Source organism: Sparus aurata, chromosome 6 (genome assembly GCF_900880675.1).
Source record: "Sparus aurata chromosome 6, fSpaAur1.1, whole genome shotgun sequence".
Classification (NCBI taxonomy): domain Eukaryota; kingdom Metazoa; phylum Chordata; class Actinopteri; order Spariformes; family Sparidae; genus Sparus; species Sparus aurata.
The window spans coordinates 11083289-11099560 of record NC_044192.1 but is presented as its reverse complement, the minus strand read 5'-3'; the positions used below and the strand labels follow the sequence as shown (position 1 = coordinate 11099560).

Here is a 16272-nt window from a genome sequence, read left to right as displayed (position 1 = left end):
TATTCTCTCATCTTGTGTTTTGATGATAATGTCGGGGAGTGCTGTTGATCACATTGGTTGAAAATCTACTGCCGCAACATCGTCTCCTGGAAACACAGGCGGAGTTGCAGATTTGTGCTGAGGGAGGCAAAGCTTTTATGAAGAGGACGAAGCATCTTTATTTGATCACATCGTGCAACATGGTGAAACTGGTACTCTGCATTTAACCCATCCTGAGGGAGCAGTGGGCACGGGTTAACCCTTGCACAACTCCAGACCGTAGCCTGTGCCTTTGGTCAAGGGTACTGAGTGGAGAATAAACCTACTTGTGCATGTTTTGATGGTGGGAGAAACCAGAGTGCCCCGAGGAAACCCACGCAAGCACAGGGGAGAACATGCAATCCACACAGAAAGCCTTATACCATAATAGAAGCCAACAATAAAGCTTGCCATAAACTCCAACAAAAGTGCATAAAAGTTGTTTTTGACCACTTACGGTATTCGCCTTTCGCACATGAACACACGCGACTGAAGCAGACTCATAGCCGCAAAGTTAGAGTTTGTTAAAAGTGAATAATCAATGTGTGTCGGGCTAAATTACACTGCAATGCTTTGATATTCCATATGCACTTTTAAAACCATTTAATAGTCGCACATACGAGATTGAAAAACTGCAATATGCACATTAATTCGTGATTTATTGCAAAACAATGTCTCCGCAAACGACGCCTGCAAATATTGCTGTACAACTAACTTGCGACAGAGAAATGCGTTGAGAGAAAAATGTAATTCCACAAAGTGTTTAAAACGATTTAAAGTATCAGAGATGTGACAGAGAATGTGATTTGTGTATTTGTAATTTACATCTGCTCATGCAAAACAACATCCATTCATAGCAAACTAAAGGATTATTAAACTTTTCATTACTACTGTTTCTGTTCAGGCACTCAACGTGCTGGACTAAGGTAATGGAAAGATTTTAACAAAGCTTGACATCTGCCTCATTCAATCTGAAAATGTATTCGGTACAACAAATTGTTGAACTAGTATATAAATGGAAATGTTTCTTGAACGCGGGGTTTCCTATAGGTGTATAAGTGGGTTAAAATCTGTTGACTGCGACCGCCGCACGATTTACATCATTTTCATACTCGTCGCACCATTCAGCGCCGAGACTTTTGGAAGCTTTACGGTTAAATCTGTTGCATTTAGTCCATTGGCGCCGTGTCCACCAAGGCCCAACAGTCCCCTTTAATTCAATCAAGCCTAATCCAGTATGAAATCAAATATATTCAAATCCGCTAGATCCTGATTTTTATTTGGATGTGAATCGAATCGTACTCACTCACAGACACCAGCCGTCTAAGACGCCTGATTTTTAAAATTAAGATCCATCCATCTCCCAGAAAAACAATCCTGGAACCGTCCGTTTATCCAGACTCACACCAACAGTTAATGGCGTCTACTCTGTGCTGAGACACATCCTCCATCCAAGTTTTGTGGAAATCTGTTCGGTAGTTTTTGTGTAACGCTGCTGACAAACAAACAAACCAACCAGCAACAAACAGGAGGAGGTAAAACCATCTATAAGGACTTAAAGGAGAACTTCTGCCTTTTTTAACTCATATCCCTGTTGATCGAGGTTACCGAGTGCTGTGAGTAGGAAAAATAACCTGAATTTTTTGCACAATATTGACCAGATATCAGGACGGCAGCTAAAGCGAACCTATGGGGGCAGACATCCTTAAGTTTCACTTTCGGTTATGTCTGCCCCCATAGGTTCGCTTTAGCTGCCGCTCTGATACTCGGTAAATATTGTGCCAAATGTTCTCATTATTTTACCTAATGACAGCACTCGGTAACCTCGATCAACAGGGATATCGGTTAAAAACGGCCAAAGTTCTCCTTTAAGGTAAGTACTGGTGCATGTATGGAATGAAAACAGCAATAGGGGGACCTCTGCATTAGTTATGTCTTCCTTTACACGTCTGTTCCTGTGTTGTGACGTTAGCATGGCTGCTTATACTGACGAACCCCTCAGCAAATGGCCATCTGACTCCTCAGTCGGCGCTTTGAGCATCTTTCAACAGAGCACCGAATGACAGTGATGCGACTGTGGATGTATTTTGTTGTGCTATGAATGTGTGCTCAGTTTCACTGATGGTGCTCGATGTGTGACAGGTGTGCCGGTTATCGGCTCATTCCTGATACCACTCGTCTATATGCGGGGGCCAAGATTGAGGTGGTCGTTTCTCAGGGCACAACTCATCTCCCTCTGCTCCCAGCAATCCTGTCTGCATTGTAGTCTGTAAGATGTTTGCCACGCTGATGCATTCGTGTTTCCAGAGAGGGTTTTTAGGGGAGACACAGTAAGTCATTCGTTCATACCTTCCCAGCCAGATATGTTTGTTTGTTTGTTTGTTTGTTTGTTTGTTTGTCTGTTTGTTATTGTGGACCCTGAATCCTAAATCCTCTAGCTGCATTCAAAAGTAAATTGTAAAAAACACGATTCACAAACATTTGGATCGCCACAGACGACCACGACATGATCCAGAAAGACTTTGGCTGTGGCCGATCGCTCTTTATCTGAATCTCAGCTTTGAATCCCTCTGTGCAGTCTGGAGGCATTGTGAACACTTTTCACCGGAGGATTAACGTCCAAAATTACATGTGTACACTTGTTTGAGCCTATGTAACCAGTTCATGTAGGGCATCTACTCCAGCATTGTTCTGTGGACTACAAAACTTCTCCTGACTTTCCATCTACATGGGGATGGTTGGACAATGACTGAGTTTTCATTTTTATGTTTCTTTAAAGGTGCACTACGCTGTTTTGGGGAGGGAAATGTTAATCTTTGACTGATGACTAAACAAACTCTTTGTTTTCATGACTTAATAAACAAATTGACCTTAAAGGACAAAACACAAGTTCATACTGATTCACTTTGTTTATCTGTGGCGGACCCTGCCACCTTTGTAGCTTCAAACAGTGTTCTGGGGACCTTATTTTCCTCTGAGAACAGCTTGTTTATTCAGCTATGGAAAAAATGTAGATTTCCTAGTTTGTATTATCACGTCATTAAATTGGAATTTCTTCCCCAAAACTACATAGTGCCCCTTTAAGATAATAATAAGATAATATGACCGGAAAGATTTTCTTTGGTCCACGTCTTTTACTTGGATCTGGTTGAAGAACGCCGACAAAAACCCAACAATGCAGGCCTGCACACCAAAAAACCATGAACTTTTAAATAATAAAATAAACTCTTGATATATAGTTTTGGAAAAGAAAAAAAAAAGAAAAGAAAAAAAGCTGCAGATAAAAATACATTTTTAAACTACCTCTGGAGGTTTCAAGGGAAAGTGAACACAAGTGGGATATATAGGAGTGCAGTGCAGCGTGATCACAGTGGACCGGTGCCTCCTGTCCAGTTACACCCACATTCAGAGGTGGAAAGAATATCTGAGCAGGAGTGTTGCTGTGGTGTTAAATTTTTACTCCAGCCACACTTGAGCTCAACTAGACAAACAGAATTGGAAAGTCTGTCTATCTATCTATCCATCTATCCATCTATCTATCTATATTAGAGGAGAAATAAAATACATTTTAAATATGGTTTGTGGTTTGCGCCTACATGACAGCAGCTCCTTTTTCCATTATTTCATTATGCAGATGGAATACAGGAAAAAGCACTGAAATCGGCAAACATGGCACAAACCCCTACATGAATAGCAGCAAAAGAAATCACAGGCGATAGTTTGGGAAAATAGGAGGCAACTGTTATGGGTAACACCAGAGCTGTCAGAGCTCTCGTTCTGAGCCGAGGCTCTCGTCTCTGGTATCATTGTAACTGTCACTCTATGGGTGGAAGAGAAAAGAACACAAGAGGCTGCAGCTCGCTTTTTTTATGGCAGCCATAATTTCATGTCGAGGGGGAAAAAAAGAAAAAAGAAAGAACGCGTTGAGGTGCTGAGCATTAATATATATTGTCTTGGAGATGCCTAGGTCTATATGTTAATGCAGCCTGCGGGAAGGCTGAGGGCCGCGGGAGGTTCAGGGAGGGAAGGCACAGCTCGCATTATGTGGTTTTAAGTCGGTCTGATGTATGATTACCGAAAGGATCGTTCGTCACGCATTTGTTTTCTCCCTCTACGGGTTTATTGAAATCTCCATTTTGTCTGATTTATGTCAATTAAAATGTCCACATGGAAAAAAGGTGAAATCTCTCAGTGACATCCCCTTCCAGGTGTAGCTGTTTGTTAGCTATTAACACTGGTTAGCGTCAGTTTAGCTAATGCTAATGGCAGATTAGCGCCAATTACAATGCATTTCTAGCCAAAAGAAAGATATGACAGTAATGTTACATAACTTGCTAACACACAGTACCTGTACACGGAGAAATGAAAACTCAACAGGAAGAAAACGTGTGTGCTTTTAGTAAAAAAAAAATAAGTTATCACAAACCAACAGAGAACTGTGAATTGTCACCTGAATCCTCTGTTACTATCAACTGAGAGGCAATAACAACCTTTCTGCTCACTGTTTTGGTTCACTCATGACATCGCTGTAAGGCCACTGTAGTCAGCTGTTTACACCCAACAAGCTTCACTGACTCACTGTTTGCGACTTGCCCCGCAACAAACAGCTAACAGAGTTAAGCTGTTTCTCCACTGCATGGTGCAGCTCGACATGACTCGACTCACTTTTTATCTCTTAGATTCTGAATACCTGGTATATTTTCCTTGGTCGAGGCACTGATTGATCAAAGAATTGTCGCTTGAGCAACTTGGGGCATCCTGCACAAGCTCAGCATTTTTAAATTGCCGAGCTACCATCAATAGCAGCTGCAATCTTTTTATTCTCGCGACCCAAATTTTAAGTGGCAGCCCAGAAAAAGGAAAGACAACACACCCTCAACGCATCAAGAACACTATCCTTTCCATATCCTCTGTTATAAGAGTGGCCTCTTCATATGTTTTCATGTATTAAGTGTGTAGTTGAGAGGAAAAGAAAGATGAAAGGGTTTGCAGTGAACTTGTCAGTTTAGCAATAAATGCATGTGATCACAGTTTGTTGATGAATAAAGGCTGCAGCTTCTGAAGAGCACAGTAAAGCTTCTGTGTATTGTTTCCCCAACTGCTGGAAAAGTAAAGGAGGCACGACACCATGAGACGACCAGCTCCGAGTCCTGCTTACATTGAAGAGTAACTATCTGCAGTGAGAAACACAGTAGAGAGAGGACTCGGTACAAAAGCGAGTCGAGTCGAGCCCTACGCTGCGGTGGAAAGTTACTTTAGTGACGAGCTGGTGAGGTGTGTAGCAGCCAAAGAACTACAAACAGGGCTAAAAGAGGGTAAATCGGGGTCCAGCAGTCACCAGGTGGGCAGAAATACAAATGAATGCTAATGTTGCTCCGTTCCTGCTGAATCTGTGGAAAGGCAGATGTTTGCCAAAGCAATTTAATGGGTGATGATTCTTTCAACATGCCAGTGTAAGTTTTTCCACATCATCAGCGTCTGATGTATTTGATGCATTTGTTTGTGGAGATTTATGAGGAAATGGTGACATTTCATTTCTGTGAGCTCGTGTTCAATCCAGCTGTTTCTGTTACTTATCTATTACAGTTTGTGGTTCTCTACAGTCTCGCTTTCCCAGAGCTGTGTTACAGTCATTTCCAGCAGAAATGAACCTGTGGGCACACGAGGCTGTAACTGCGATCCCTGTTGTTCCTTTTACTCTTGGAATGCAGCACTTTTCCCCAGGTGCAATTTTTGGTCTGTCGAGGCCACTTATGGTGGAGGAAGTAAAAGTGAGGGAGTGAAACCTCCATAGTACCTGTCTGTGACGTGGGACCACTGATCTCCATAAGGAGTTGCTCTTCCCTTATTTTGTATCTTTCTTGTATTTTAGGTCATCATCAAATATGTTTACATTGTTTACAACATGCTGCATTGTTTAAATTTAGCATTAGTGTGGTAAAAAGTACTCAAAACTCATATGTGACGAGAAAATATCACGCATGTATTTCCATGTATGTACACACTGTTAACTATGAATCTGGATCCAATTTAAAGCTTTTCACTGATTATCAGAATCCGTGTTTTCAAATGTGACTGTCAATACAACCAATTAAAGGAAACCTTATCAGCTTGCTCATTTTTTTCTCCTTTCTTTCAGTTCATTATTTAGGTTTATTGTACATGTAAAAGATCTTGAAAGTTAAAAGAACTCCAACACTCCTCTCTCCCACAGAAAACACTGCTCCTGAAACACCTCGTCAGTAGTCCCGCCTTTAATTCTGTGACTCCCTGACATCACACTATGTCATCATGTCACACAGTTGCAGAATTTTTTGTCATATTCACGATAGAAATGAAGCTAACTGGAAGGTGAAAACACAACAGAGTCAACCACTGACACGGTGAGCGGTGCTGGCTCAGGCGTGTGTGAGCGGACCAATCAGAGGAGACCGGGTATTCGGGAGGAGGATCCTTAAAGAGACCGGACCTCGAATAGAGCGTTTCAGACAGAAGGAGAATAAAGTGCAGCGGGATGAGAAAACTGATGTGTTTTTGAGCATTAAAGAATGTTTACCTATTCTAGTAGTGATCCAGAATAAATGTATGAACCTGAAAATGAGCAATTTGCAAAGTAGCTAGTTACTAAAGTAATTAGATTTAGTTAAAAGTACAATATTAGAGTAGAAATACAAAGTAGCAGAAAATGGAAAGACTCAAGGACAGTACAAAACTGCAATTAAGTACAGTACTAACATTTAATCACTGCAGATGTATTAGTATACATAAAAGCATAATATTAATGATCATTTTTACAATTTCCAATATTAATTCATCCTCACCTGAAATAAATAATCTTTATTTTTATGTTTTATTATTATCATCTAGTGATATAATTTTTTTTTTGTGAGTAGCATAAAGGGACAAAAGCCCTCGGTTAGTTCTACACTCCTGGTTGTATAATGATAATTAAATTTTATCTTGAATAATATCAAAGCAACATGATGTAACCTTTTCCCCTTGAAATAGCAGCTTTTTGATGGTGCAGTGTATCGTAATAGGATGAATGATGTCTCCGTCTCAGCCTCTTCGCCCCTCTATCGCCTGTTTCTGCACTATGTCACCTCAGTGAGAGGGAGAGATCACAGCGTTACAAACACGTTCACTTCAAGATACAACACTGTTACGACATCATGAGTTTTGATTGCAGTTAGTTATGTTACGTCTCACAAATTGTTACACACCTTGGACTGGTATTTACGGTCGTGGTGTTGAACTCAGGCACTGTGGGAGGTGCCAAATCGCACACGAGGCCAATTTTCTACATAGTGTTGCTTTAATGTGCCGCTATGTCGTCTACATTAGGCCAGTTGTCAAAACGGAAAACAAACCAACCAAAATCTGCACAGTGCATTAGCTGCTTTTACGGGTGTCAAAGTGCTTTGAGTTGAATTTGCTGCTTCGGTAGAGGTGTTCATTTATTATTCATATAAATGAGCACAAAAGCACATTTCCCTTCGATCATTAAGACAGCCACACCACCACCTCTAGATGAGTGTGGAGTCCTTAATAAATAAGGGCAAACTGAGGAGCAGGAGAAAGTTCAAACAGGTTAAAAAGTCAGCCTGAGAAACTTTTCTGCCAATCGATGTACGAGACACAGACGAGGAGAATCCTGCGCGAGGTCAGATAAATGTAAAGTATTATTTGAAGATACTGTTTCACTCGCGTCTTGAACTCCTGCATGGTTACGGATTGATCGAACAAATGGGCCCAGGCATGTAGGAAACATTAAAATGGACTCGAGCAAAGGTGAGCATAACCCAATGACAGATTCGCGGGAGAGAGGCGAAGATGCTCTCGAACCCTATCATAAGGTAATGTGTATAATCCACTGCAGGGATGTTAAGTGCACTCATTTCACACTCCATTTCACACAACGCTGCCCCGGGAAGAATCTGTGTGTATGATGACTCAGGAAATGCACAACATCACTCTTCGGGATCTTTCTGTTGTTGTTTCTTCGCCATTGTTAATAAAAATCCAATCGTTTTATTCCACACTGTTTCAGAATTAATGATATGTCAGGAATATAATAAGGGCCCAAATCTGTGTTCTTTGGGAAATTCATACTCGTCAATGGAAGTCAATATTTAGGAGCAAATTACTTCAAAAGATGTATTACCGACATTAAAATGCTATTCGGAGGTCTAATTTCTACCTGTTGCTTTGCTCTAAAAATGGACGACCCCCGACGCACAAAAAGTGAAATAGCCGAACCTCGAGAGATAATAGCGCCTGCTTGGATGTGATTACCTGTTACAAGGACAAACATTAAATCTACATCCATCAGCCGAAGAATTGGACATCTTCTCCCTGTCAGAGTACCTTCCATTACCTTCATTTTAGGAATAGATTCGGTCATCGTCCTTTATTCCTCGAGCTGTAGGACTTCGAAATCTCAAGTTTGGTCGCACAAACTGCTGTTTCTGGTATCGATGAATCTGTCGTTGTTTAAAAGCCCGTAGAAATTAGCACAGTGCTCCTTTAAAGTACAGAATAAATCGTCTTCATGAACCCCTCCTCATGCGATTTAAACCCATTGCGTATCTATGGGCTTAAATATCACGGAGACTTTCACTGTCAACATGTAGAACCCTAACAAAACACTTCATTTTACAGGTCTGGAAATTTCATGGTAAGAAGGTGGTAAATACCAGGCAACCTATTTTAAATGAGCCCAACATGATTTAATAACAGTATTCTGCTCTTTTCCAACAAGCACATAAATAGCTGGTAATTTATTTAATTTAATTTCCAGGAAACGTCCAGGTTGTTTGTGTTCCGCTACACTAAAATCACGAGCTGTTGCAGCTTTAAGGAGCGCTATGTAAAAAGAATGGCAGCTATTTATACACATTAATCTCTTTTTTACTGTCAATATGTGAGCAGATTGTAACATGACGTGACAAATGAGACCCTCGCCGTCCCCCTCAGTTGCCTACACAGGCCTTTGGATGATTTGTTGATGTTGTTTACTGCTGCTGGACTGTGGATTTCTTTGTGAAGAACCCGGGTTGTATTTTTCTCAATAGTGCATAGGATGTCTATGCGCGTTCTCGAGTGGCTCAACTCAGTGCCGTTCTCCAAGCAACAGTAGCTAACGTTATTTTAGAAATGGAGTCCGCTAATGACCAACGACCAGCGTCGAGCGCAACAGGAAAATTCCACAGAGCCCCTTTTATTCAAACTAGTTTCTACAAACAACAGATACGTGTCATTAGTCAATGGCTGTGTTCCATCATTTGTAAGCGTCACACCACGGGAAGTCGCGCCATCTCCAGCTGTGTTTGTGCTGACAAACCTGCCTGTCTTCAAGGAGACTTCGGGCGATTTCCAGCCGTGTGTTTGTGGCGATCAAGACTGGATATTTTTCCCTGGGAAGTCTCGCCATCTTCAGACGTTTTCGTGACACAGAAGCGAGTGTTGATACGTAGACCTCGAGGAATATTCCAGCTGAATTTGTTGCCGAAATATTCCAGCCGAATACATAATGAAAATACATTGCGAGGCGATAGATACGAGGCGGGCAATAGATTTTCAGCCAAACCACTTTGTCTTCCTCACCATAACCAAGTGGATTTTGTGCCTGAACCTAACCAGAGCATGACCACAGTGTTGTGACATGAGAGAAATACAAAACGGAAGCCAAACAAACTTGAAGTTGCAACATCAAGAAACCTACAGCTTGAGCTTGTGTGGTTTCGCAGAAACGACCGGCTTCCAGCACAACACAGAAGTTCCACCAAGCCCCGCTTTTAACGTTATTGTTTCTGCTCAACTTGTGCAGGTCAATGTATCAAAACGCATTCTTTTAATACTAAGGGGACATTAGACTGGAAGTAGTTGGAAATTAAATTGGCGTGATCAGCGGATGTTAGCCAGAAACTTATTGGAAATTAAGCTGCCACGACTCGCTTCGACTCAGTGGCCCGTTGAGGGGAAATAGGAGAGAAACTCGTTGGGAAATAAGACGGCATGATCAGCAGAAACCAGTGGGAAGCTTCCTTGAAACTGCATTACAGAAGTATCCTGCTATTTATGAAAAATAGCAGGATATTATCATGAAACCATGTCATTCAGCGGTAATTTCATAGAAATTTCCGATACGTTGCTCGGTAATTACCACCTACTAACCGTGAAATCTGCAGACCTGTAAAATGAAGCGTTACCTGGTGGCGACATGCCGTCCATTAATGGCATGTTTTCCTGCAAACCTGACAAATCACCGATAATTCTAATGGACGCCTCTGGATGAACAGGAGGGAAATCCATCTGTAAGTGTGCTAATGCAACGCGAAGGGCACGAACTAGGGCAGGGTTTGCTGTTTTTTGTTTTTTTTTCATTTACTCATGTATTTATACGCTCATTTACTTCTTCTTTTAGATTAAGAGACCTGTTTTTCCTTTTGCAGCGAGGGAGGGAGAAAAAAAAAAGAGGGAAAAACCTGAGCGTGCTGTGTTTGTAGTGTAGCCATGTTTCTCATTTTCCCCCCTCCGTCTTTACTGCGGGACTGTTTGGAAAACCTCCCCAGCGAGCAGATGGCGTCTGCCGGGAGGAGACTGGAAGCTGGAACCTGGGCTCTCTACGCTGCGCACACACACACACACACACATCCCCATTTCCAGCACAAAAAAAAGAGGGGAACAATGGGGGTCTGTTGGGAATTTCACCACAGGTCTGTTTTGGGAAACAGTGCACATGTTTGTTTATCGCAGACTCGCTCGTGGAAGAGATGTGGATACTGGAGAGCAGGAATCGAGCCTCGCCTCCTCTGCCGGAGTGATTCCAGTCACTTTGATCGTTCACCACTTGAACGTGATGTCTTATAGGACCACCCCTATAGCAACAGAGCGACATAAAGAAGAAGCACTTGTGTTTTCCACGGTGCGCCGGCGCCTCCTCATGTAATATGAAGCAGAGAATGAGGCAATGCTACAGTTATCTCCTCAGAGCGGCTTACACTCTGGCCCCCGTGACGTATTAACAAGAACTTAGCAGCGAGCAAAAAAAAACGAGGGGTCTTACGCTGAGTCTGCACTTGCTAAACTAACTCAGAGGATGAGATAAGCCAGGCGAAGCTGGGAAAAGTAAATCTAGGGCTGTTTGAATAAGCCCTGCCGCACCTCGCTGCCAGCTACCAGCATTCACTCCCAATCTCTCTCTGGGGGAGATTTCTTAAGCGTGCTTTGTAGCCAGATCCAGGTAGGCTATCAGTCACCGCGGTTGTGAAGAACATGCCAACAAGAATAACCCGACGTAAGACATAAAATCTATCTCGTGGGAGCGCTCAGAGGGCTGGCCCGTGATTGAATTAAAATCTCCCCTTTTGCTGAGTCAGACTCTTTAGATAATTACCCACTGATATGAGGCACATTTCCCCTCTTGGCTGTAAGTTCAGAGGGAATGCAGACAATGGCATATTTCGCTCCAATCATAGCAGCCCCCCCCCCACCCTCCTCCTCCTCCTCCTCCTCCTCCTCCTCTTCCTCTTCCTCTTCCTCCTCCTCCTCTCCTCATCATCATCATGAATTGAAGCCATGAGAGTAAGATAGCACAAAGCTAATCTCTGGCCCCACAAAAGGAAAAAAAAAAAGAGGGAACCAGAGGGAGCAGGATGGAAGAGAGGCGGCGGTGTGGATACCAGGGCTGCACTGTGTGTCAGGTACCTTGTGCTTGACCACCGCCTCCGGCCATGTTTCGCGATGCAAGCGTTGCACGGGAGTCAAGGCGTCATGTACACGCACTCCTGTCAACACAGTAACAAGCATGCATGCCCAAGTAACCCATTAAAGTTTTTTGCTCAGGGGTACAATGAGCAGCAGTCTCACATCAGCGGCTCCACCACTGCCTCCAATCTGGCTCCCACTGCCAGGAGGCTGCACATCTGCACAGCACAGTGACTGACAATCGATGGTTCACACACCGTTCACTACCCCAACACACACAAACACACACACACTTACAAGACACCACCCAGCAGGGGTGCTCCCCACCACCACCACCACCCCCCAACCCTACGTGACTCAACTTGTTTCAGGGCTGAGTGGGGGGGGGGGGAAGAGAGAGAGAGGTGGAGATGAGATAAATCTGTGGGAGCAGGTGATGAAGAAGAGGAAGAAGAAGAAGAAAAAGAAGAAGAGGCTGGTTCTTATTTTTCTTTTATTCTTTCTTCTTTTGCAAAGACGTCTCCATGGTCTGATCCGTGCTCCAAAAAAAAAAAAAAAAAAAAAAAAAAAGGCTGTCAGTGTAATCACACGTCAGCCCTCCCTGTGGCTCCAGCAGTTCGGATATTGAGTCATTCTCTTATCACATTTCGTGAGACTTGGGGCGCCTCTGCAGCGCAGCGCGGGAGGCGCGCAGCTCCGCACAAACACGCAGCGCCTTAACGCGTAAAATACAACCGCTGCAGCTCCGCTCCGGGGCGTTGCACCGCGCGTTACAGGCGATGCACTTTTCAAAAACTGTCCTAACACCATGAGTCATTAACTGGTTGATGCAAAATAAATAAAAGAAAAATCAGAATGAGAAATACAAAATGAAAATGCTCCAGATTTGCATCAACGTGGGCATCTTTTCTTTTCCCCGCCTTGGCACTTCAGTAAATTTAAGTCACGATGTTTTTTCCCCACCTCTCCAAACAATTGATTACCGTGGATGACCCATTTTTTTTTTTTTTTTTTTTTTTCCTTTGCAGCCTGGGTGGCTGTACTTACCCCTCTCTCCTGCCCGCGAAGGATCCTCTCATAAGAAGTGACCCATATCCAAAGCAAAACCGCGTCTCGTTGAGTCCATCAAGCTGCGAACGGAAGGGTTTCCCCCCCTCCACCAAAAAAAAAAAAACAAAGCAAAAAAAACATCTAAACACTGTTATAGTATCCAAAGGGAATCCGCACGCGTTTCGAGGCTGCGTCGATCCAACGAGACCATTCCGAGCGCCGTCCGCGAGAAAAAGTGCTGCTGGAAGAAAAGAAAAAAAGTCTCAAGTCCCCAACTTTAGGGGCTCCTGTCTGTGCAGACTGTGGTGGTGGTGTGTGGTGGGGGTGGAGGGATAGATGTCCGCGTCCGGCAGGGCCACTCGCTCGCACATTTACACAGCTCCCCGCGATGAGAGGATCAGATTTGAACGGGATAACGGAGCGGAGCGGCGCACATCCCGCACCCTAGGCGTGAGCACTTTCCAGTTGATAGACGGGAGAGTGTATGCGCCCCGTGCACTGGATGTGATTGATGTTAAATGCATCGCAGCGCGCGCGCACACACACACACACTCACACACATATATACACACATACACACACACCGCCTTTATCAGGGAAGAAATGCAGCATCAATGCATGTGTGTGTGTGGGGAGGGGGGGAGAGAGAGAGAAAAAGGTGTGAGTGCCAGATTACAGCATGTTAGATGAAGCCTTTTGCAGCCATTTGTTTAAAAGACAGACTTCAGTGTGTCAGGGTTTGGAGATCATACCGCATGTGTCTGCTTATAGAGAATCTCACTGTTTAAAGGCAGTGAATGGGTAATTTAGTTTTTTTGGGGGGGTACTTGCAAGACAAAAAATAAAAAATAAAAATCCATCCAGTCTTCACGCTGACAGCCAGCAGCAGGCAGACGTGGTGTGATTGTTGGAAATATGACGCTTCTGGCTTCTCTACAGGTGCTGTTGCGCAAAAAAGAGAAAAAAAAAGAAGAAAAAAAAAAAAACCTTTTGCGGCGCTTATAGAATGCTGCGCGTGGATATTGACGAACACATCAAGTCCAATCACCGAGTGAGAAAAGTCAATCTTGTTGACACAATTGTGTGTGTGTGTGTGTGTGTGTGTGTGTGTCACAGACGGACAGCACTCTGCAGCAGAGCGTGTGGAATCGTGTTCGAGGGCATGCCTGCTGAATGATGTCCGACATCCTTCTGCCCCCCCCCCCCCCAAAAAAAGGTGAGAAGTGAGTTTTTGAACCAGGCACGGAGGGTTATTATTTGAGACTCTCATGCGATTGATTGATCAATCATTTGGTTATTAACCTTCACAAAAAAAAGTCTACAAAGTGTGTTGCTAAAGAGAGAAGAAGAAGAAGAATCTCCTCATCAATCAGTTTGAACCCTGGCATCGGTGCAACCTCCCATCCTGCAGGAGGAGGAGGAGGAGGAGGGATTGATTAATTTTCCATGATGTCCAATAGAAGCCTCGTGCTGATAATACTGCCTCTGCTTCCTGCATATGCGCAGCTGCTCCCTCTCTTTCTGCCTTCCCCTGATCACAGGGGCCCGAGTGGTGTGTGGAGGCTTTCACAGGTCTGAGTGGGGTCACACCTGTGGAGTGTTGGACCGACTCCACCACATCAAGGGGAAAGTGTATGTGTGTGTGTGTGTATGTGTGTGGAGAGAGAGATGGGGGGGGGGGGGGGTCCTTGGAGGGTGTGTGTGCCCTGTCTCTGTGGGCCTTGGAGGCAGCTGAGCCTCTGAATATTCATCCCCACCTCTGCTGGAGCAAATTCCAGCTACACGACTAGACTGACTGGCAGTCTAGCGAGGCTGTCGGGGGACTGTATAAACCGTGCATCGACAACAACAACAAAAAGACAAAAAAAAAAATGGATTCAGATCTCACTTGTGCACATTATTGAACAGAGTGTTTTACATCTCTTTATCACCCTACAAAGCATCGACGCTCTCCCATCTGTCAGCTCCTCAAACCAGCGTTCTATTTCTGTTTAGCACAGTTAGCATAATAAGTGAATTATTTAGCCGTGGAGAATGGATACAAAAGTTATTTCTACCAGGGGAGTCGTTTCTGCTCCTGCTTTGCTTTTCTGGGGGGGGGGGGGCAACGGTCTTGTTGAACGTGTCTGCTCGGAGGATAACATGTCACGCTGCTGAGTCCTCCCTCGTCCCCTCTGTGCAAGGCGAACTCCGGAGATTACTTGTTTCAATTAGCTATGGGGCGGAGAGAATTTAAGCCATGTTAATTCCGGTGACTAGTGAAAATCCCAGTGAAAAAAGACTAGCCACCGAGGCATAATCGCCTGCCCCCAGACGTCTCCCATTTCATGGACACATTAGGGGGAATTACTCAAAATGCAAATTCCCGAGGTCACGAGATTTTCACTTTGTTGATGGGATTCATTAGAGCTCCTGCAGAACTTGTATGATTTAGAGTGACCCCTCTGCTGATGACAGCTCTGGCCTGTTTCTGGCTGTTCCGTCCGCTCACTCATTCCCCCACAAAGAGCCCGTGTGCCTGTTTTTTTCTGACCCAATCTGCAGAATAAATGTTGGCACAGTACATTTCTGCGAAACCACAGTTGAGTTCAAACTTAGAGTTTCTTTATGTCACGGCCCTCTGTATGTTTAAGGACAAAAACCACTCAGTTTGGCTTAAAACACCTCTTTTGGTCACCACAATCAGGGCCGAAAAATGTCCAGAGGTCTCCTTAAAAAGACCTGCATCTGTCGCGGTTGGAGATCGCCTGACTTCCCGTGAAAAAATACCCGGTTTTGGTCTCCACAAACACAGCTGGAAACGTCCTGAGGTCTTCTTAAAACACCCAGTTTTGATACCGCATTGATGGCTGGAATACGTCCCGAGGTCTCCTTCAGAACACCCTGTTATGGTCTCAGAAACAGGGCTGGAAATGTGCCGAGGTCTGTTTAACAAGTACGTGCTTCTGTCACCACAAACACAGCTGGAGATATCCCAAGGTCTCCTTCAAACTACCCAGTTTTGTCGCCGCAAAAACAGTTGGAATTGTCGAGAGGTCTCATTCAAAACTCTTGCTTCTGTCACCACAAACTCCGGGGGTTTATTTATATGGTTTTGGTCACCACAAACACAGCTGGAAATGTGACATGGTCTTCTTAAAAACAACCAGTTTTGTCGCCACAGAGACGGCTGGAAAACGTCCTGGGGTGTAACAAACTGTCCAATGTCGTCACACTATGGCTTGCCAGCCTGGTCACCTGTAACTCCACCACCACCCGCACCTCCTGATATGGAAGTCAGGTAATAAACATGTAATTTTGGAGGTGATATGATCGATGCGGTACGTAGCCGGTTACACGTACAAATGTGAACGCGTCCGTGCTTTGCAGAAATAAACTGCAAAAAATGTTATCCTGGCGACTGTGCTGCTTTTTCAAGACTTCACTGTAAAAGTCCTCCTTTGTTAAATGAGCGTTGAATCAATCTGATGGAGGAAGATTTAAAGAGCTGAAGCA

At 44.0% G+C, this 16272-nt stretch overlaps 1 protein-coding gene across 1 annotated transcript in view; it reads right to left on the bottom strand.

Annotated features, from left to right (window-relative positions):
• Window positions 1–13386, bottom strand: part of LOC115583949 (metabotropic glutamate receptor 4-like) — a 217676-nt gene extending 204290 nt beyond the window's left edge. Inside the window, exon 1 of the mRNA XM_030421234.1 lies at window positions 12775–13386. The gene's annotated coding sequence lies outside the window, so the exon portion shown is untranslated. The remainder of the gene's footprint in view (window positions 1–12774) is intronic.
• Between the last annotated feature and the right edge of the window lie 2886 nt (window positions 13387–16272).